Genomic DNA, 24,366 nt, shown 5'->3' on the forward strand with positions numbered 1-24,366 from the left:
TATATATATATAGTTTTTAAGGGGTGAAATAAACAGTTGGAGGCTAATTTTGACTTTGGGAAATGAAACAAAAACACACGCCGTGGTTTGAAACATAAAAATGAAGGTTTGTAAATTTGATGCAGAAGATATGGCTCACCACTCAGGACGCCATGGGCTAGGGGTTGCCACAAGCACTTGGTAAATAAAGTTATTTGTCATTTACTTCCTAAATAATCTTACCGTTGGTTTTTTGCATGGTCAGTCAGTGGTAAGTGATGTGTATAGCGTTTTGTGAATGCAGCATTAGTCAAACCAAGAGTGCAAGAAGATAAGATCACCCTCAGTTGCACATCAATAAAAAACAAAACCCTCCCTGAATTCAGTTTCCAACATGGCTGTGGTTCATGTGCAATGTAGTGAATGGATTCAGGTCTAAACGAGCTATTCGCACTTCTTCTCATGGTTTTTTACTACATGTTGTCTTTCTGGTTTCAGGATCCTGGATCTCAGTGCCAAAATCTGAAGCAAATCAAATGTAGCTTAAGTCAGACCAAGATGGCCAACAGACCTCCAGAAAGTCGAGCTTTACGACTTAGAACAAAAACACTCTCAATTCAAAGCGAAGTAATTCGGAAATCCGAGTTGATCTTTGTTGGCTGCTGTTTTTAAATCACAGTGTGATTTTTGATGTCAACCCCAGGCATTTTCTGTATTTCTTTCACCGCAAAAATGAAAATAAATAAATAAATACAATTCCAGCACAAAAAAATAATCCATTTGCATCTATTGGAAACCTCACGGCTGATTTGAACCACAGCAGATGCTCTGTCAGCTATTGGTTCCTGCCTACACTCTTTCTCCGTGCTTTAAGGCTTCTGATTGGCTGGCTGCTGTGACAGGCATTGTGCTGACTTTGTGTCTTTAGGGCCCTGGTTCTGGCATAATGCTGCCTGGTCAGCAGTCTGCACCCACAAACACACACACGCACACCCGCGCACACACACACACAAGCACACTCTTCACCATAGCACAGCAATTAAAAAAGAAACTGCATTTCTATACCCATCTTGCAATAGGCTAATATGCAGCTCCAAATCTAATTGCACTGCTGATTCATTCCCCACATCCTTGCATCTGTGCAGTTAACAACGCGATGATGCTTCTTTATGCATCTCTACTTGTATCCGCATCATTACTTATTCAGCAGCATACTTATAGCCGCACGTCACAGCCACATTGTGCAGAAACCGAACCCTAATCCATAGGTCCTGATGTTGGGACGCTTTGACAAAGGACGGAGAGGCAGCTGCAGACCCGTCTGCCACATCACCTGTGACACCGGCACAAAAAAAAAAAGAAAACCCAGCTAGGCTTTCGAGGCTCAATTTCTTTTCACCTGAGTGCTCACACTGAAATGAAACAATAAGGAAAACGAGATGCGAGTCTGTGCAATCAGGACCTCTGTATGGCTTTGCATGAGGACAGTCAGGAGGAGTTGTGATTGGCAGCTCATCGTCATTGGAATGAACGGGATGCAGGGGTTCAAGTCCTTTAAAAATGTGCAAAAATCATCCGTAAAGGCTCATTTTTAAACAAAGAAGGAACAACAAAAAAAAAACCCTCCAAAGCCGTTCTGCGGTGATAATAATTACCATAACGACCCAGTGCATTGAAAAGTCACACACCTTTTTGTCTTATACTTGCAAAGACTACACTTACATGCACACACAAGTGTAAATTGGAAGGATAATGAGAATTAATCAGGAAGCATCAGCGATGGAGTGCCTCCCAACAACAGCCCGACTAATTGCGAGTCAATAGTCTTTTGCATTATCAGCGGTTTGAAATACAAGACTTGAGTGTTTGGTTTTAATTGGCAAGTTGTTGCACTGAAATCACAACTCTTAACGCGAAGTTTAATCTACTGAACGTGACTGAGTTTGCATTGAATTAGTACTATGGATCAGTGTGTAGAGCAGTTGTCTGTCTGTGGAGGTATGGCAAGTAAGAAACTGACTGGCTGTGTTTTATTGCAATTGGATGTCAATAAAATTGGATTTCGTTGAAACTAATTTTAAATCAACCTAATTTGGAAAAAAATAAAATAAATATGAAATATCTTTTATTTTATATATTTGGACTTCAAGATATCTTTTTTCTATTTGCAAACTGCTGCATTTTAAAGAAGTTGATTTAAATTAAACATTTCCAAGTGGCATTTTTGTATTTATTTTTATAGGCAGAATAAAACTAGACTTATGGTTCATTTTCTACAAAGAACAAAAGCAAAAACAAACAAAAAAAAGTATTCTGACAAATCTGTTTTTTGCAACTATGCTGGAACTGATTCTACTTTTAAACCGAAATAAACCTAATCCGAAGGTGTGAAATAAAGAGTATTAGTAAAGTAACAAGAAATGTCACGGTGTTGCTCTCAGTACGAGTTTGTCACATGCCTTGTTAGATATGTGTGATCTTCCAACTCTAAGTGCCATATTGGGAGAAAAAAACTGTGCAAATAACTGCCAAATACCCTTTGTTTATTTTATTATCTTTCAGTCGCTTTCTCACTAATGGAAGTGTGGATGTATTGTAGGTAATTACAGGGTCGCCTTGATCTGTGGGCAGGAATGCTCCCAGAGACCGCATGTCGGCATGGCAACAATGAAGGCGTTAATCATTTTCATTCTCAAAAAACGAGGGAGGAATCCCCTCTTCAAAGGAGAGGAAACCTGTGAGGAGAAGCCATTTTATTTCTGCCGCTGCTTCTGCAACAGTCTGTTTCACACAAAAAGCATTCTATTTTTTCTTTTTTTTTTTTTTTTTCTTCCACGCCCCGCCACATTCTTCCCTCACCTTCTTTTATCGCGTGTGACCTCGGCTAGTAAAAGGAGACCCTAGTAAAAGTGGAAAACAGTTGTTAACGAAGGGAAATAAGCAGGGATGATGAAAATTTGTCTGCTGACAGGCTGCGGAGCGGTTCATGCTATTACTTTAGCGAAAGAAAATCCAACATTTGAATATCGACAGGGGAGTTTTTGCACAGCATTTCACATGTTTTCACCGTGAAAATGATGCCTCTGCATCACAAATTTGGAACAAACGTCCAGAAAACAGCTAAACAGCTGGAACACTGAGTTCCTTTACACCAAAACTAAAAGCCCCACCTGTTTAGAGTTGCTTTTGAACCATAATAAACAAAACACATTTGATATGCACGATTTTGGTGATGGCCAAAATCATCAAAATGTAATATTTTTGCAGTTGTTGACCATATAGTGTTTTCTTTACAACTTTGTAACTTTGTGTTTTTATGGTGCAATGCACTTTGAACTGCCTTGCTGCTGAAATGTGCTACACAAGTAAACGTGATTGAATTATTGACTGATTCGTGGCATCAGATTGTTAGCATTCCTTTGCTAGCAATCTAAATTTACGTTTACACAGCAGTTTCTTGTTGAGGCTCTCTATGCTAGTTGTACATTGACAGTGAAGATCAAACTGTGTTCGGTACACTCAAATTTGTATGAATTTGTTTCTGGGCAGTTCTTCTCAGTTTTAGGTTGACGCATAACTGGGCCGTAGCAACGCCCTGATTCTTTCCTTTTTCAGTCATTCTGTTGTCGATTTGGCTGCCATGTTCAGAATAATTCTCCTGTCAGTGATCTAATTTCAGCCTGAGCAGTTGTAAAAATAGCCTTATATTTGACCCCAGAAGCACTTTGGTGTACTTTGGTGTAATATTTTCAACTCACTGACTACAAGCTAGCAACTTCAAAACAAGCCCAATTCATGACCACGGCTGAGCGTTAGCATAAGCTGTTTGTGCTGGTAAACCGTCGGGTTGTTTTTATGTTTTTTATTCTGGGCACAGCACTAACACAAACCTCTGTGCTCCAAAGAGACAAACTGTCCATTTTATAGAGGCGAAGGCATTTAATTAGCAGCACCTAGCTGCTACTCTTCCATCTGAAATCCCATAAAAGCAGCGAGGCTTCAATCACGTTTTTCTTAACTTTTCTTTCTTTACTACCACAAGTATGTGAAAGTCTTCAAAGCTGTAATTAATTAGGCTCGAGAAAATAAAGAGTGTGCAGGCCTATTGAAATGTAGATGCTTATTATAATTCAGTTTCTGACTTCTGCTCTTTTTCTTCCAAGTTAATTGCATTTCTGGAGGCCTGAACACCACCATGAGCCCATGAAAGTGTCCACACACATTGATCACTGTGATGAAGAAGACCGAAGGACCTTGAAAGAGTGTCTTCCAAAGTCATAAAACTTGGTACATGATGAACTCTCCAAGAAAGACAATAAAGACTCTTGGAGGTTTGCCCTAAGCTCAACAGAAAGTCGGCCATGTTGGATCGAGGCCACTATTTTTTTCACATGAGCTCTTTATAGGGATTTTAAGGGTTTCAGACTTCTTTGGATTTTAGTCTTTGCCAATCCGTTGCCAACCAAAAGGAAAAGTGGTGTAACTCCCAGAGGCGAGGTCGGATTTCTTTCTTTTTTTTTCTTTTTTTTGCCGTTCAACAGACCTTTAATGAATGCAATTAAACATTATTTTCCAGATTTGCAAACAGCAGCACCTACTGGCTGATTGCATGTACAATGATCCTGAAAGAAAGTGTAAATTAATTAAAGTTACAGTGGCCTAAACTTACATTCTTGGCTGGCATGCCACCAGCTTCCAAGTTGTTAAAGAGGTTTCATCGTTATTTTACTCGAGTTCTCAAAAAAAAGTCTAATTTTATAAATCTACAATTTAAATTTTCTGAGAGATTCCACAAATTTGCATCAGTCTACAAGATGGCATCTTGAATCAAGCAAAACCAGGTTATCAGTTTTGCAGGCTGAACTTGGAAGCATTTTCTTTTCTACATGTTTTGAAACAGAACATGTTTTCAGAAAAAAAAAAAGTTATGTCACATGATCATTACAAAAAGTGCGATCATGTGGACACTGATGGAAAAACAAAATAAAGCGTTGGTTTTCTGGATGTGTGACAAGCAGGAAACAACAAACTAATAAAACCAAATGGGGAAGTGAAAAAAAAAAAAAACCTACCACTGCCACTTCGTGTGTATTTTTTCTTTTATAACACCGGCCCTGTGGCGTTTTTATTTTTTATTTTTTCCAAAGATGGATTGCTTTGATTTGCTGTTCAATTCCTACGTTTTTCGTGAGAACACCTCATCCTGGAAAAGTCAACAGCAGTCTGAGCCAGGCTGACCAGCTTTTCTTTTTTCCTTCTTGTTTTTGTGACGTCTTCCAATTCCTGCACAGTATCACAAAGATACTCATTTAAAACCTTTTTAAGTGGACCCCACTGCAACTGAGACCAAACAAACCAGCACAGCGAGAGCGGGTCAACCCGAAACTCAAGCATTTGAATGGCAAAGATGGCCGCCATACGCCCACTAGCTGCTTCTACAGGAAACGTTTTTGCAAGTTAAATAAAACGGTTTCCCTGGAAGTGAGGCTTGAGTGAATGAATAGTGGCTGATAAAAATCAGTCGCACTTTAAATTTTCTGTAAGCATCACAGAGCGTTATTGTGCTTCAGTATCGGTATCTGTGTCACTCTAGCATTGTCCCTGTAAGCAGACAATCACGCTACAGCATTGGCTAAACAGCGGAAACAGTGTGAAATGTCAGCATACGTATCGGTTTAAAACAATTACACATTAGGTTTATCTAAATAATTGCCCGAGTCCTCTGCTTTCCATCTGTTTTCTGAAGAAAGAGCTTAAATTCACCCACAAAGTGGGAGATTGGGACTTTAAAGGGGTCTTCCGCCTTTTGTGTGACTACATCAGGTAATTTTAACACCTGCAGTTTTTGTCGGGACACTTTTACAATTTGTTTCGTCCTGGTTTTGTCTCCTACTGAAAACAGGACGCACATTTTCCACCACCTCTCCTCATCGCCCATAATCTAATAGGTAGAGCACGCTGGGCGCATTTTTTTCTCTTGTTTTATGTAGTTCATCAACAAAACCCCTGCCTGTGCTGCTCCAAAGACCCTGCAGTCACGCAGGGGGTGTGACCACACCGCCAACTGTTTCCAAGAGCCGCCGTGTCTGTCAGCTGAGTAGGAAACTATGATTGCAGTTATCGTAAACTTTCCACAACAGGGAGAACACCTCCACTTCTCATTGGTCGGATTTTGTCCTTCATCAACGCGGAGCTTGTGTGCAAACAGTCCCCGAGTCACATTCTTCTGCGCGGTTTGCCATTTCCAACTGGCAGTTTCCAAACAGAGCCAGGAGTGTTGTGAGGTCTGGAGCCAGCCTTGATGTCTGGTAGATGCAAGAATGCGATATTTCATTAAGATACAATCGCCATCTTTATTTGGGTTTTTACGAGAGATCTCTTGTGACGGGCCAACGCAAATTTATATTTTATTTTTAAACTCGATTATGAAATGTGAGATGTCAAAGTCTTAACGTATTGCTCTTTGCAAAACGTCCACATTTGATGGGAAGTGTCTATGAACATCTATTTTTAAATGTTTCCCAGTTGGACTTTGACTACACCATCCTAACACGTGAATAAGTTTTGATCTAAATGAGAGGTGTCCAATTGTCCCCTACCATCGCTAGGGAATAAAACTAATCTGGTTGTTTGATGCAGATGGTAAACTAAAATCAAACTAAAATCTCTGTGAAATGAATTACTTTGGATCAATATGATTAAGAGAACTTTACACAATACATTTACTTTTCCATATTCTTTTTTTTCTTCTTGAAATTTTAAAATAAAATCTAATTTTTGTGGCCTTCAACAATTTTGGCCCACATACCAGATCTAAACCATGTCATTGCGTTTCTGGCTGAATGTTATCATCCAAATGTGTTCTACAATATTTTCACCGAAAATATTCTTGGAATGCTTTTCAAACAAACAAACAAACAAAAAAAACTATTTCCCTTCCACTTAACGTTTATGCGTCACTTTGAGTTGGTGTGACGCATAAAATAAACTGAACGTTCTGGATTTAACGTGGGAAAAAAAAGATTTAAGGAAAGTTTATAAACCACTACAACTTTCAACTATTTCCAAGCTCTTATCGCCGGGCTAATTTTGGTGCCGATCCACTGTTTGACCTCTTATCAGGGAACAGAATTAACCCCCTGACAAAGACAGGCTGTGACTTTCCGTTGTTTGACCATTCTGCTGCGAGGCGACCACCGGCTTGTTTGTGGATGTCCGGCTCTCTCCCCTCTGGTCTTTTTCCCGCTGGGAACCCCGCCACATGTGACTGTCACGGGCATAAAACAGGACACCTACATTTTTACCGCGCAAAGTTTTATTTGTCTGCAGGTATTTTTTGCCGCTTTGTTTGAGCGGTGCAATCATTAACAGAGCACTCTTTTGATCCTGTCATTTGCTCGCTTTCAGGAAGCCAGCAGACTGTTTGCGTTCTCGTGTCTTTTGAGAACTCGCTTTGCCCTTTCATTTGTGGAAAACTACAGCGAAAACTTTAGCGATTCTCAACATTCTTTCGCCTTGTTGTGTTTGGAGTATCTACGCACCCCGAAGCCCCCCTTCACTCCCCTTCGCTCTCCTCCTTATTAAGACCTGTTGTGACTGCACACTGCTGTGCTGGTCACCTCTTTCCCATTAGCCGGTAACAGTAACATAAACAGGTGTACATCTGAGCACGGATTAGCTCGGCATGCTGCAGAAGGGGGCCTGGGAGGCAGTTGATAGATGAAAAATACCACAAGAGATTTCCCAGAGAAAATCACTGCTGGCAAAAAGTCATCAGACATAGAAGAAAACTCGCTGGGATCTGCTGAATTACCAAAACATCCGTCAGTAAATCGCTGGATAATACCAACTAGTTTAAGGAAATAAATTGTAATCCCTATTTAGATCTCTTGATCAATTTTCACTTCATATGTGCTTACAGTGCTGTGAAAACCCCCATATTTGTGCTTTTTTTGTTTGTTTGGCTTAAATGTTTTGGATCATTAAATTGCATTGTCAGGGTGAGATAACATAAACGAAAACAAAGTTACTGATAATTCCACCCCAACTCTATGGACTGTGCCGATCTTGGCCAAAACAACTCCCATCAAGGTTGTCACTGTGAAGGAACCCACTAATCTTTTTGAAGGTTGATGAGCACGAGGAACCTTAAATCTGTCAGATTTAAGCAATTGAAGCAATATTTTTGTGTTTTTTCACCAGTCATTGGAGAAGCTGTGTGCTTTGGGTCACTGTATTGCTGATCAATTCAAGTGTACTTAAGTTTTAAGAAAATGGTGGCCAGACAATCTCCTTCATTAATTACGGCAAGATGTCCAGGCCATGAAGAAGTAAAGTTGCCCCCAAACCACCACACTATCACGCTTCCATGTTTTCCCCAATTGTGGATAATGGTTCTCACTTGGTTTCCTGGGCTTAAGATGTTATTTTCTTGCAGCAGATCGGACAGAAAATCGGGTAGAGAGAAAGATCCCAGAATCTAGAATCAAACCCTGGATGACTGGGTCAAGCCTCTTTAAATATGGCAGACACTCTACCTTTAAAAATTTTTAAAAGACATACAAATGACGTTGATGCAAGCACCAAGCACAATTTGACATGTCTGGTGAAAAGATCTTGCTCGTTGGTTCAACTTTCAGCATGAATGAGTGTGTGCACACTCACTTTGGCATATATCGGGGCAAAACTCATAAATTCCAGCAGAGCCAGATCCATTCAGTCTTCAGAGGCATTCACAGTGAAACATTAGACCGCAAAGCCGCAACCAGAACACAGAATAATTGTGCGACTTTGCCCTCAGGTACAAACACAGGTGGGCTTCAAAGAGGCAGCCATCATTTGTCAGTCATGTGACAATGCGTGCATGAGACTATAAACGTCTGTGTGCGCACAATGGGTCCGCACCTTTTTCCCCAAAAAAATTCTCTGCACCTGTGCATTGGTGTCTTTTTATTAGCTCACGAGCAGGGGTGTCTGCTCCTCCCCGTTTCCCAAAACCAAGCCCTTTCCCCTCTTGTGCTAGCCCCCATGATCAAAGCCCCCCACCGTACCGCCGCTCCTTTTGAAGCTGCGGCACAAAAGGGCCTGTTGAGGTTTGGGTTTCTTCATCCACAGAGGGTAAGCCACCCCCCTCCTCTACACCAGACTAGTGGGAACGCAGGAGGAAAGAGACCCTGGCAAGGTCCAATGCCCTCAAGCGTGTCTGGCTAGGTTTAAAGCAGCGAACAGCAACTGCACTTAATAAGGTTTGAAACAACCTTCCAAACAGTGGACATCCATGGACATCTTGTTTTCATATCGGGAAGTTTTTGTCATTATTCAACCCAGAAGAATTTCCTGAAAATGTGATGTTTCTTAAGAGAATATATCCAAATTTAGATAAAACATATCAAGCTCGATCAGACTCGTCTGATTGTCCCCGAACTACCTTTCTATCATGTTTAGACATCAGTAGTGGTCTTCTTACTGATGTAAGAGTATTTTGTCAGCTTGTTGTTGTTTTTTTGTTTTGTTTTTGTTTCGTATTCTGAGGTTTATGGGTCCTACAAATTCTGTGCTATTGGAAAGCTCTGTTCCTGTCTGAAAATGCTTGACTGTGTTTATCGGGATGAAATTGTGCAATGCGGTTTAATTTAGCTACTTCTTTGGTCAAGGTTTTACATCCATGGAAGGTATTTTCAGTTCGCTCATAAAAGATATTTACCATTGTTTAGAGGAATAATTTAAATAAATTACTAATTTGTTTGAGAGGTAGAGTTTAACCTTTTTTTTTTTTCATTTGAGTGATTTTCCACAAATGTGAACTCCTACTGCGCTCTGCACTGGTGCAAATATCAAACTATCTCATGCAGTTAGGTTGAGTTGAGTTGAGAGAGAGGTGTTATTTGAAAAAGTTGCAAAACCTGCATTTCCCTCTTTGTTTTGTATCAAAAAAGTGAAGTGACCCTTGAATGTTTGCTTCCTTTTACTGGAGATGAAATTGCTTAATTTCTGTCTGTTTGACGCTGGGCTTTGTCAACAGAGAAAGAAAAAAAAATGAAGCAAGACTCAAATCTTTTGTTTAACCAACTCCTTCACCTATTAGGCCGGACAAATGTTTAGGTTTAGATTCAATGAAATTTTATTCTTTTTTTCTCGTTCTTACAACCACACCATTTGCAAAGTGTCATCTTTCACTTTTTAGGATGTTTCACAATTCCTTACATCATCATTTTACATAACCTTCTGACATGTTGTGAAATTTCTTTTCAGACAAAACAAAATGTCATGCATGCTTAAGCCAAAGCATATTCCAAAAATATTTGAGTGTAGAACAATAATTGTTTAACCCACTGCTGTGGTTCCTAACATTTTGCCTGTATTCCCAAAAGTGCAGTTTAAGATTTTTTTTTTCTTCTTTTTTCATGTTTGTTGTGAGGCAAACTGATGGTTCACACTCATGAGTCTCAGTTTTGAGGAATGCAACCGATTCTTGGCTGCTGTTTTCATTCAAAAGAAAAATTTAAAACCATGTACTGTTTTCTTTCGGCTTTGCAATTCTAAAGCTATTTGGGTTTTTCTATTTCTTACAGCACAAAAACAATGATGTTGAAGTTTGTGGTTGTACTTACCCATATTTATCTCTCCGAGTGCTGAACTCTTTGTCATGTCCTGGATGGTTTTGAGTTATTTTGGGGGTTGTGTCTAGTTTTATTATTATTATTCTGTGTTTCTTAGCCTCTTTGAATAGATCAGCTTTCTTTCTGTTCTTTAGTTGCTCTAGTTTTATTTTGTTCCTTATCTCTTTGTTAGTGTAAGATTCATATTCCTTGTTACCCAGTTTATGTGCTCTCCCTCTCGCCCCTGTACCATTTTATCTCTCTTTCTCTCCCCAGTATACACACAACCTTTTCTCAGTCACTCCTTGCCTGTTCCTCCTGTTAAATCCTGTTACTTCCTTGTTTGTTCCTGGTTCCTGTGACTTTTGTTCTGCTCTGGTTCCCTGTGTTCCCTGTGATTTTTGTATTTGTTTTGGTTCTAAATTTTTTAAATTAAAACTTCAAACTTCACTGCCTCACTGCATTTGGTTCCTCCATCTTCACTACACATCACGACTCTCTTTACATTCCATCCTTGTTCTTAATAATATTATTGTGTGGGAACAAAAAGATAAATCTTTAAATGTACTTTCAACAGAAATTATCCAAAATCTTTCCCATTATAAAATATTTATGGTAAGTGTGAAACCCATTAATTATTTGCTTAAATAAATAGCTTTTATGTAGCAGATGGGTCAATAAATGTTTTAGCAGTCTGCTTTACCTTTCTCTTTCATCTTAAGCTGGCATCTATGACTGTTGAGGTGCATTGCGTAGCACCTCAGCAGTCCCTGGTGTCAACATGTGATTGAGCATGGAAACACCTTCTTCCCCTTCTCTTGCCCCTGAAGCACACACAAGCACACATTCTGTCTATATCTGCGCACTCCGGATGTTGCTGTCATGACAGGGTTGACACAAAGTTCACGCTCAAAGGTGTGAAATTTCCGAATGGCTGAGAGGTGATCATCTGGAATCGAATGACTGACAGTTAAATGCGCTTGCTGTTGAACGGTTTGTTTACTTGGTGTGTCTTTGCTCCCATCAGCAGCTGGCCTTCGTCATCACGGACTTCCTGTGCACATGTGAGGTACTCCAGGATGGGACAATGGAAGTCAGTCACCAAGATTTAAACATTCACTAAATAGTTATGGGTGATTAGCACAGTTTTGCTGTGACGTCTCACGTCTCATTTTTTGTTTTTTGTTGCCAAATGATCACCAGACCATCTTGGGCTGAAGGTTAGATGCACAGTGGTCTCATGAGGTCAAATAATTACTAGTGTCTGCAAGCCGAAGTGACTGAGTCTTTGTGAGTGCAAACAGAGCGTCTGCATAGTATGTTAGGAACTGGTTGCACAAGGTTAGACATACGCAACTTTCTTCAGCTTAGGTCTGAAGCTAGAAAAATCCATACATTTTGTCATTGATGAAGTTTCTTGAACTTAGAAACAGCCTGCCTTGTCATAATGTCGTCCAAATGTCCATTTTAAACAAGAATGGAAAAATACATTTTCCATGTCAATAGGTGGCTTCCAGGTCTCTACTAATGACACAGTAAAAAGCAAAGTTATCCAAGTAGCTTTCTATTTAAGTCCTACTTTTGTGGCTTCTCCAACAGAGCACATCTAAACAATGAAATAGTAATACTTAAACCTAAACCAGAAAATGAGTGGAAGCAAAATTAAATGTCAGAATTATACTTATAGACATTATACTGGGTCAAATAGGATATTTATATTTTTCCCTTAAAAGTGAGAGTTCAGATATGACAATGATATCACACCCAATTTGAGCATTTTCTTTGTCCTAGCTAGAAAATCTGTTAGATTTACTTGCTGTGGTACTATTTTTATTTAGTAACAATAGTTAACTTCTGCACTCTCAACTTCTTTGCTTTTGTATGTACTCCTGTCAACGGTTTTAAGTACAAGAAGCTTGAGAATTTTGCATCTCAAAATACAAATAAAAAATTAAAGTTCTACTACTCTATTAATGTTGCGGATCAGGATCTGAGTGCTACACCTGAAGCTTACCAAGCCAAGCAGCTTCATGAAACTAACACTCAGATTTAAGCAGAATTAATAACATACTTCTGAGATCAAGCTGAAAGAACTTTTCGAAGGTATGCTTTGGTCTTCGCATGCTGGCGGGATTCCACAAAATTGCTTTGCCTTTGGCCAACTTCTGACACCCGATAACTGACAGATACTCTCTTACTCTTAAATTTCACTTTGAACCGTTCCCACGCCTCAACAGGGGGTGAAGTCAGGACTTTGGCTTTGTGCTGGTAATAAAATGTTCCACTTATGTTCTAAAAACAGGGATTAGTGACTTTAAAGTAAGTTTTTTAATGCATCTTTCCATTTTGCAAGGGGTGACTTCCAGTACTCTGACTTATGACTGAGGTAGGGATTTGACACCAGTGCAACAGCTTATCACTTGATCTACATGAAGTTGCAATACATTCAAAAAACAATACAAGACCGAAAATTTAACTCACTTTGGATTAGGTAGAAGAGACTGACAAGTTTCCGGACAATCATGGCCATTATTCGTTATACTTGTTGGACAATCTGTATAATTTTTTTTGTAGATATGTGTAGTCATGAATCATAGAGATGATAGTAAATCTAATTCAAATTTCGTATTTTCTTGATACTTGATTTTACGTTCTATCATGGTTCCGGTCTTCCATTGAGACCGTTTACCCTTTATTTTACAGTAATTATTTTAAATCTTCCATTGTCAAAGTCAGTCAGTAGAAAACATCTCCCTGGTGGGTATGGATTGTTTCAGTTTAATGGATGCATTTGTAAAGTTTAATCACCTAAAAAGTAAGAGTGTTGGCTGAGTTGAATGAGCTTCTCGGCTTATCTCAAAAGAACTACAACGGATTGGTAATAATAATAATAAAAAAAAATTCCTCCACGACAGCAAGTTTTACCGACACCTCTTCCAGTTTACATACGCAGTCAACAGATGCTGAAAGTGATTGACTCACTAACAAAAATGACTTTTGCTGTACGTGTCAGTTTGTTAAATTTGTGTTCCCGGAGACCGTAATTACTTAAAGAGACAACAGTAGGCTGTGGCCTACCATGAAACAGCTTTCTGAGCTTTCCCTGACAATCCATAAATCACTCAACCCCAAACTTCTTGAATTTTTAAACAGCCAAAGAACAATTTAAACTGTGATATGGGGAAGACAATGTACTGCCGCAGCATGTCCATGCTGTCCATCCTGTGCCCTCAAGGGAATGATATCCTCTAGCGAGAGCACAAAGTGTTCCAGGAGAGAGAGTGACAAGGGTGCCGGGAGCCAGAAACAACAAATGATTTACATAGCAAAGGAGGTGATGAAAGTCAAAATAGCAAAGACATCATAGACGTATCTGTTTTATTTTCAGCATAACTTGAAGGACATGTCTCTGTTGGAGGTACATAAATCAAGCCTGCCACTATTTGGTTGGAAAATGGCAACACCAAAGCTCCGACCCGACACCTTCCCGTGTCACTTTGAGTCCTCGCCCTCTGAAGAATCTTCCACTGTTGACAAGTGGCCACGCCGTGTCCTGTTGAATGTCAATACGACGTAATCCACACTCTGATATGGCAACAAACACAGTTGGAGAGTAGGCATAGGTTACGATAACCGATGCAGAGCAAAGAGTCACGTGTGACCTTCTCGGTGGAGTTATTGTTGACAAAATGCACTTATATACAAATGTGATCATTTTTGATACCTGCATAAGCGGAAGCCCACACCGACCAATTTAACACCTCCATTGGCTGACGGGTTAGGCATGACGCATTAGCTTTACAGAGTACATATAAATCAAAACACAACAGCTTGGTCTGATGTTTTATAATTCTTTGTATGACAAGCATAAACAAGTACGTGGAACAAGCTGCTGATGTTTATTTCAGCCTTTCACCTCACATTTCCACTTCTGTTTTCATGGAAAATAGCCATTTGTCAAATATCTTTCCAGGAGAGTTCAAGTCAGTTTGATTTTTTTTTTAAACCGGACTATACACATTAAACACATTAATTTCATGAGATTATAGCCGATTATAGCTAATGTCCATCTCTCGAACACAAAAAATAAGAAAAAGAACAAAGAAATTAAATACTATGCGGTAAAATTTGTATAAAAGCTTAATAGTTTAAACATAGTCATGTTGATTTTTTTTTTATTTTTAATTCTTTTGCTTTCCAGGAGCCAAATCTTAAAATGTTTTCTATATGAAACAAGAAGTGGGAGTTCCTGTACTTTTTGGTTATAGAAACAATGCATATTTTTATATTCAGTTAAGGATGCATGTTGTTCATTAAAACTATGGAGCTCAAGTTATAGGAGACAAACTTAGTAAAAATATATTAATTAATTAAATTTGTTAAAATTCAAATAAAAATACAAATAAAAAATGGCACTCCTCAACCGTTTCATAAATTTATATTTTGAATTGTTTTGAACATCCAGCTTGATGTGACCCATTATGGATTATCAAACAAATGTAATAATCTGTCATAATTCATAATAACTGGGCCAGACCGGGATCAGAATCACAGGAAGTGGATGACTTACGCGGCACAATTCAATCAAATAATAAATTATATTTACATACGGCTTTTATTGTAATTCGCCAAGAGAAATAAATTAATGGTTTTGGTGACATTTAGTTGAAACCAGATATTTACATACACACAAGAAGACACAAACGCACTTTTCTTCTCGCTGTTTGAAGTCAAATCACAGTAAACGTTTCCTGTTTTAGCTTAGTTAGAATTACCAAAATTTATTCTATTTGCTAAATGCCAGAAAACTTTTATAAATTTCCTCAAATTCAAAAGTTTACATATCAGTATCAGGGATAACCATCAATTAAAATATATGACTTATTCTGATTTAACTTCAGAGAGTGAGGAAAGAAGTCTTTGTACCTGGTTTCAACTAGGAAATAATAATATTTTATGTTTATTTATAAGTAAACTGATTACATGTTGTACGCACCTTGAATCTAATAAGTATGTGGAGGCACAAGCTGCTTTTGTCTGAGGTCAAAAATCAGCTTTTCTCTGAAATCCAAAGTAATAATGTCTAGACTGCACTGAGGGATCCACCCATATGATTTGGTGATTAATACTGCAATTAAATATTACTCTTTTTTTCTTTTTTTCTTTCTTTTTTTTTTTTTTTTTTTTTTTTTTGCATCAAAGTGTAATGGTCTGTTGTAACGTCCAAGAGTGAACTAGTGAGTTCAGAGGGTGTGATCGGTTAATCTGTCCCGGGATAAACAAAGACGGAGTTAAAAGGTTAAGTTCATAGTCGAAGTTGGTCCAAGGAGTGTCCAGATTCCCAGGGATATCCCTGTCTGGTGTTCGCCTAAGCTGCACAAACAGACAACAGCAACCTTAACATTTTAAACATAGTCATGTTGACTCTGACTCACGCCACGCACTGTAGCTATGGTTTCTTTTTCAGCAGCGACACACCAGAGTACACGTTTCCAAAGCGAATGCAAATCGTCAGTGATTCATTAGCCGAGTCATTCGAATCAGCAGCAGTGTTTAAATATCGTATAAAGAGATTTTTTATTTCTTTCTCCCTTTATGCAGGTTTTGGAAACACCGGGGGCATCCTCAAAGAAAAGCCCCGGCTTTTCCTACAGCCCCGTTTGCTCTGCTTCGGCTTCCATTATTCATGCCCTACTCAGCCGCATCAATCCGGCCCGGACCGTTCGCCTTACATGTTACGCATTCATTCACAGCACGGCTTACACAAGCTGCAGCGGCAGGTACAGAGAGGCTGTCCTGCCCTCAGGTGAACACACTAACCTAAATTCTTATTTTCAGCACTCTGTGACAGTTTTACACCGCAAGCTTGTGAGTGGAAGGATTTGTTTTGGAGTAATTTATGCACAAGCAGAAAGGTTAGATAACTGGATTGATTGAAATGGTTATGAATCCCCCGTGGTGTAGCCCGTAACTGGATTAATAAAGTCAACCGGACTGCTTCCAGTTATGTAACGACAACATAAAACCAGTTCCTCAACTCTTCCCCCCTCCCCCCAAGACTTTTCATTTTCTAAAATGTGAAATATTGAATTATTTCGTTTTATGAGGATGAGACAAGGCAAGATTTTGGATAATTATAAACTGTGAGAATGATATTGGAGAGCAAAAAAAGTTATTTTGAAGTGTTGGTCGCGTTTTGATGCCAAAACATACCCTGACTTCTTGCGACATAGACACCAATAGATCCCTGGAAAAATGTGCTGCGGGTACTGGCGCTGAAATGTTAGCAGAAAGTCCACAAATTACTTAGTGTACTAGACAAACAGTGAATCAGAATTGTTTGTCTAGCACTTCGCACAAATGCTTGAATTTGGAGGGCAAGTCAAGTCTATGCAGTTCCATATGCAACAAACTGAGGTATAATTTGCATTTTGGCATCTTTCCACCAAAACCAGCTTTGATTTCTTGAGTTGCAGCAGCTTGTCTGTTGGATAGGACCACCATCAATGCGCCTTTTCCAGTTCACCACTGGATCCTTGGATTATTTTTAATAGTTGGTGTCAACTGCAGACCAGGATCTTCCCACAAGTTCTACAGTTTAGACGATGTTCCTACCAAGTGATAAAATCATCACGATTTGGTATTTTGGCCATTATTGTATTAGCTGAAATTCCTTGGGCTTGCCCACATCTTCTTTATAGGTCACTTTTTAATGGTCATAATGTTATGCCTGGTCAAGGTATTGTTGCTTGTATGTTTGGCTAATTCATATGTGGTTTCAAAGGATTAACTATTCATTTTCGGGGTTTCGCCATTAGATTTGTTTCCATCCTGAATAGACTGAGTCCACAGTGAGGAATTCACAGCGTTCTGCTCCGTCATAACCATGCGTGTTGCTTTTTCCGACACGTCAATCCGATTTATTTTATTTTCATGCAAAATTGATCAGAATACCAGCTTATTATTGCAAATAAAGACCAAGTCTCTTTATCGGAGAGGAAACCTGTTCTAGTTTCGTTACTGTAGATTCATCAGTAAGTCAGTGGAGGAACTGAGGAGCCACTTTCTTTTACACATCAAAATAAAAGTCGCAAAAATTGATATAATGTTGGCTCGCCTTTATATCCGAGACTCATATTACCAGAGGAAGTCATTTCCTCAAGCAATCGAAGACTTCTTTGCGATGAAAGGGAATAGTGGTAATATTATATTATCCCATCTTGCGGCACAAGAGCTACTTATACCCAAAAATGATGCATTCCTTAACTCTTAAAGAAAGGACAAACAAGGAAAAATTTATTTAGTAAATGCATGTTGGGAAAATGTCAGCACAGTGCACAGACAAACAAGCGAGATCCGCCTATAGCAAGATTGCAAACCAGTGCATTCTCCACTGCTAATGTGCAAGGGGAGCCTGCACTATGCACCCACTAAAGTGTGTCAGAGGATACCCTCGCCTTTTAAAACCTCTGAGCGCTCTCTACCTCCTCCCCCCTCGCAAAGTATCACACTTTTCCTATCAGGTGTCTCATTTGTATTCGCACACACAACTCGTTAATGTTTCCTCCCTAATAAAAATTCAGATGCCAGAGATTTCCCCCTTTCTTCTCGTGCCAAATTAGCTAAGTTTGCTGGTAGCCATTACGCACTTGGTTGAGCCGACACCTCAGAGCTGCGAGTGAAGTTAAAGGGATGCCAGTTTTTTTTCTTCTTCTTCTTCTTCTTTTTCTTCTTCTTCTTCTTCCTCTTCTTCTTCTTCTTCTCCTTCTTCTTCTTCTTCTTCTTCTTCTTCTTCTTCTTCTTCTTCTTCTTCTTCTTTTTTTCTTCTGAGAACAACAATTAGCATGTTGACTCAAGGCATGTTCATGCCTGCTGTGTCTAAGTAACAAAAACTATGCGTGTGCTTCTTCTTCGCTTTGCAAGCTACTGCAATTGTGCAACGCTTCTGTTTTTTTTTTTTTTTTTCATTCAGACTCTGGCTTGTGAGTTTATTCCCTACTGGGGCATTTAATTATGCTGTGCCTCCCAAAATGAATTGACAAACTAAACTACGGGCTGGTTGAATGTCATGGCTATATTTATCCAGTGACAGACCAGACAGAGACACACTCAGCGCCTCTGTCTGTCCCCTTTGAGAATGGGGTTTGGAAATGCACCACATAACCCAAAAACTAGGCCAAGCACAGATGGACCGACTGCTTTACAGGCGCGCCGACATGTCAGAGGCTGTCATTGTGTTGCATAAATGACCCCCTGTGTGCTGCAGCTTGCATTCAGTAACCAAACAGAGCTATCTTTGGCCGGTTTTGAAGGCGGAATGGATTGGAGCCGAACTGAGACGAATCAAATCAAAAATTTTAAGAGCCAAAGCTCCAAAACAAGCTGATGCAAGGATTTTTTTTTTTTTGGTGGGGGGGGGGAGTTAAATAGGGTTGTAAGATTCCAAATCTGATTTGTTTACAGTGTTAGATGCACGGTCTTCTATCTTACATTTTCATTTTGCCTCTTTCTCAGTCATAAGTTTTTTGCGTGTATGGATTTCTCTTGCTATATTAGCTGCTCTTTAATGGTGTAGATTGTTGCCATTTGCTTTATCTAGTCACAAAACCCAAAACTAACACCAAAATGGGAGTATTCCCTCACCTCACCTGTGCTTTTTTGGTTACTAGTCTGGTCTTGTCAAATCATAGACTTTTTTTGTTTTGTTTTTTCACCAGACAGCTTTGTCCCAATATGAGCTTTATTACAAAACAATCAATCGTGGAGTTCTTCGTCATATTCAAACTGACCCTCACTTCTCTAACTTGCCTCTAAGTCTGTCACAATAATCAATAGCTCATGATAAATTGCATGATAAATTAAAAGAAATTCAATAATTTTTGCTTGCATATATATTTTTTTCCTATTCCTACCAAAAACTGGATGGTAAAAGTTTTAATCTGGTGCTTTGGTCTCAACTTGCTCTTATTTTGAAGGACAGATTTTGCTTACAGAGACTCCATGATTCATTTTATTTCTTGTTTGTTTTGTTTAGTTATTTTTGGATATTTAAAATATCTTCCAGTTCCAGTGTTAAATGTTCATCGGAATTTAAAGTTTATTGATTTCTGAGAATGGGTTCTTGCATTGTTTTTACTTGGAAAAAATGCTCTCAAAACAGCAATATTATATCGTTTATCGCAATAACTTCCGGGACAATTTATCATCCAGCAAAATTTGCTAAAAAAGCCCTGCTCATGTATCTTATTACCCAATTACCTTTTTCTAGTTAATATGCACGCTCGTCAAAGTAGATTTAAAAAAAAAAAAACATTTTTAAAAATTGACAAATCGTCAGTGTGAGACTTTCAGTGACAAATTGGTTGGAAAAAAAAAAGGTCCAAAATTACCAAAAATATAAAATTTTCTTCTGTGCCATCTTGAATTTGACAGGATTACGTCAAAGAAGTGAAACATTTGCAGTGGATTTTAGCTGGTTGGGTAAACACGCTATCAAATGCGCTAACTAAGCTAAACAAGCATGCTAGCTACTTGGTGATATCACCAAAAAATTTTGATTATATTCTACTTCTAAGGCACAAAGAATCGACACAAGATGCGCTTTATGGTTGAAAACGGCAACATCGACAAAAAAAAAAGCTCAAATCAGGTAAACAAAGCTATAATTTTAGTACCGTTTTAAATAAACGGAGAAGAATATTCCAGTAAAGAAGTTTCTGTGGAGGCGAGATGGACATTATACTACAAGTCAGCTTGTAGTATAATGTAGTATAATTAGTAGTATAATTTAGAATACTTACAATAAAAAGATGTGAGTTTTGTCTTCCTCCTGCTGAGTGGCACCATCATCTTCACATCCCTCTGACCCATTTATCTGCAGGCCTCTGCCCAGGTAAATCTGCACTGATATCATTATGTTCCCATTAAGCCCCCCGCCCCTTCCCCAAGAGTATCAAGGACAGACAAATATAGGGCAACAAACTTTCTATTCCACACAGAAGACGAGGAATTCAGCAGAAAAAGAAATAAAAGAAAGAAAAGAAAAATCTCTCTGGGACTGATAAAGGGATTACAATGCAAAGCGGGTTAAATTGGAAGTTTAAGGGCGAATGGGTTTAGGTTAAAATGATTACATGCAGTGCATGCAAAATACTGAAGATGATGTTTACATGACATGTCAGTCTATTACAAACAGAAACATTTATTTACTTCCACGGCAGGGATCGTTATAAAGGGGCATTTATGTTGAATTTCCTCTTGCGCTTTATCTGATATGTCCAGTTCAGTTAAAGTTGTGCAGCAGATTAGTGGTTAGGTCATAAAATAACATCCAAAGCACAAATATTAGTCATGCGCTGCACAAATGTGGCATTTATAGAAGAGCGGCAAGAGGATAAAGCCATAAAAGGTCCTGTTTGCAAATGGCTACAAGCCAACATGTACCAAACCTTTAGGCCTAAATGCAAGAAGCTATTTGGGACTGCAAACTAACACTTCCTCAACTGTAAAACATGGTGGTGGTAGCATAATGCTTTGGGAATGCTTTTCTGGTCAGGACATATGAGTTCAGTTGAGACTTTGTCTCCCAGCCTAAAGTGTTTCAGTCAGAGCTGAAACACTTTAGGTAAAAATAACACCCATCTGTTTGAGTGGCCCAGTCAAAGTCCATTTATGATGGCAAGACTTTAAAATTGCTCTGCAACCAATCCTGTGGTGCTTCCAGATAAGTAGATCTGCCCAAAAAGCGAAAGGTCAACCTGCAAAATTCAGACTCGTGAAGTGGCTGCATGCAAACGCGTAGCGCACTTTTCATTTTCATAAAAATATATATATTTTTAACTGTTTAAATTTATATCGTATATCTATCATACACCCGCGAATTAATCAAACGACTTTGTGTTTAAAATGTGACAAAAAGTAAAAAAAATTTTTAAAAAAAGTTCCAAATGTTTTCAGCTCTAACAGTGTGTCATGTGTAATGATGTTCTGACTGCATGCATGCGTGCGTGTGTGTGTATATGCAGCAGTTTGTATTTGTGTATGCTCCCACATCTGCATCCATCTGTTTTTTTGATAACACTGCACAGTGCCCATTTAAGGTGGTCTGACATTTACATGCAGGAGTCCAGTGGTGTTTAAACTAAATATCACTACAACCGCGATCAACAGGAGACACTGACCAGACACAGGCGCCGGCACATGCCACTCCCCTTTCCTTTCTCCCTCTTTCTCGCTGCCTTTGTGTTGCCGTGTGTGTGTGTGTGTGTGTGTGTGTGTGTGTGTGTGTAAAGGATGAATTCAGACAGCCAATTATGGGTAAAGCAAGGCGGAGAAGGAATGACAACATGTAGTAAAGACTACTGTCTGGAAACACTGAGAGAAAGAGACAGTGAGAAAGGAAGACGTAAAAAAAGAGGCAGAGTGAAACTGACCGAGTGGAAAAACGGGACAAAAGCAAAGGATGTAAATAATCATCGAGACAATCGCGTAAGGTGGATGTGAAAGAAATAAAAAAAAGAAAAAGAAAAAGAGGGGTGGGAGGGAATACAATACCTGACTAAATACAAGGAGATAAATCTATCTTCCTTTGCCTCGGGGGTTTCCTCAAAAGTTTAACCGCATACAGACTCTGCTGGAAGTGCATCATTAAAGAAACATCTCAACTCGTCTTAAATCTTTAAAAGCAAACTCACGTTTGAACCGAGTTATTAGAGTTCAGCTCATAATTAGAGCTCAAAAACCCGCCTAAAGTCAGGATTCAGGAGACGTCAGAACAGATAGTGGAACTTGAGTTAAATCAAAAATATGGAAACGTGATACAGTAGTTGGCATGATATAACGGACAGTAAAGTTTCTTTTACATATTAGGCATAAACCTTGAAGACAAACAGATAATATGGTGGAGTGAAAAATACAGGCAGAGTCTACAGCCTTGTAAAATGATGGATAGTGCTTGAAGATTCATATTTTACTCAGCTTTTATTTTGAAAGACCAACACAAACCAACACATAATTTATAAATAAAAGAAAAATGATCTTAGCATTAACTTTAAGCACAAATTCTAACTTTATAGTCCAATCAACAAATAAGTCAATAAATAAAACCAATGAAAATGGCACTTATTTCGTTAATGACTTGAAATGCTCATTGATGTGTCAATGTCTTGCTGCGCCTTTCCCCTTGCGCCTGTTTTCCGTCTCAAAGCAAGGAGCTTCTGGGTGCAGCTGCCACTTGGTTTCCATCTCCCGTGTTACAAAAAAAGTTTTATTTATGAACATCAAACACAGAAGAAAATGAGGAAAGGATTACTACAAACCTGCTACGGCGATAAATGTCAAATGAGGGGTCATGGTCGACCACTCAAGATTCATTTTTGCATTTTGAATGCGTGACGTATGGATGGTAAATTAGGTGTAAGACAAAAGAGCATCATATCAAGATTTTTTTTAAATTACCAGTTGGTTGTTTAAAAGAGAACTCTTTGCGATCATCTATCACTCGCTTAAGCCTTCCGAATTTCCTTTTAGATCTGAAAAATCTTCATCTCCAGCCTGACCGGCGGCTCTCTCCTAAAAGCAGCACTGGAACCTGACCCCTGTCTTGTATGTAACGGGAGAGAGAGTGAAGCGGGAAAAGAAATCACCTGCAATCTTATTAGCTCCAGCAGTTCTGCGCGGAGCAACGTGTGCGCTCCAGATCCCAGCAGAGTAGCTGAGGCTCAGATTAGTTAACCCTGCCTCACCCAGGTTGCCGTTCGGACTTATTCCTGCTGCATAAGCCTTTAATGAGTTCACCGCTATCTCCGCTGTCTTTCCCTCTTCATCAGTAGTTTTTTTTGTTTTGTTTTGTGTTGTTTTGAAGCTTCTTAAGGTCTTGGGCTTTTCTGGTCTTTGTATCGTCGGTTTCTTTGTGTTTCTCGATCTTTGAACATCTCGCCACCTCGACCGCCGCTGCCCTTTTTTCTCTTCCTGTGTCTGTCTCCTCTTCCTCCCCTGCCCTGCCCTGCCCCAACCCCCAACCTCCTCTCAGCATATGTTCTTGTAGCTCAGGATTAGGTCCTTCTCTTGTTAGGACACAAAGTCATAGCAGTTAGAAAAGATGAGACATCGTCTATTCTTTTATTAGAAAGAAAAAGAAATCTCAGTGTGTAGTAAATCTTGAAAGGTGAAAGTGACAAAATTCTTGGAGAGCGCTCTGCTATCAGATGAAGCTGCATTTCTCAAGCGAGCCTCCTTGCATGCTTGCCCTTAAATATTCATGCTGTTGTACCTGTGATTTATTCATGCTGAATTCACATCTGGTTTGTGTCTGGCGTTGCCGGGAAATACGTATTGGGAGCAATTTGTTTAGCCTGGTGCATGACAGAAAGCATGCCTCATGCCCCATATAAGGTCGCGAGAAGGCCCCGAGGGGATGGGGGGGGGAGCGAAGCGAGCCGTTGTTACTGTATCTAACCGTAACGCCGCACGTGGATGTGTGTTTGAGTCTCTGTGTGGGAGTTCCAGAAATTACCTAATGCTTATTTTGGAAAGCGAAGCGGCCAAATAAAGATGTGCTAACTACATCGGGGGAGACACGGTGCCTTGCAACAGCACTTAAACCCCTCAATTTGTTTCGTTGAACTTTCATCACTTGACAACCGAAAAAAAGAAAAGGAAACATTGGGATTGTTTGTGGAGACACCGACACACAGATGTGTGGAAAAAAACAACAACAACAACACAAAAAAATCAAATATGGTTTTTCAAATCCAGGATGTTTTACACCAAACGGGCCCCGTGTCTGATG

Source organism: Poecilia formosa, unplaced genomic scaffold (genome assembly GCF_000485575.1).
Source record: "Poecilia formosa unplaced genomic scaffold, Poecilia_formosa-5.1.2 Scaffold9, whole genome shotgun sequence".
Lineage (NCBI taxonomy): Eukaryota > Metazoa > Chordata > Actinopteri > Cyprinodontiformes > Poeciliidae > Poecilia > Poecilia formosa.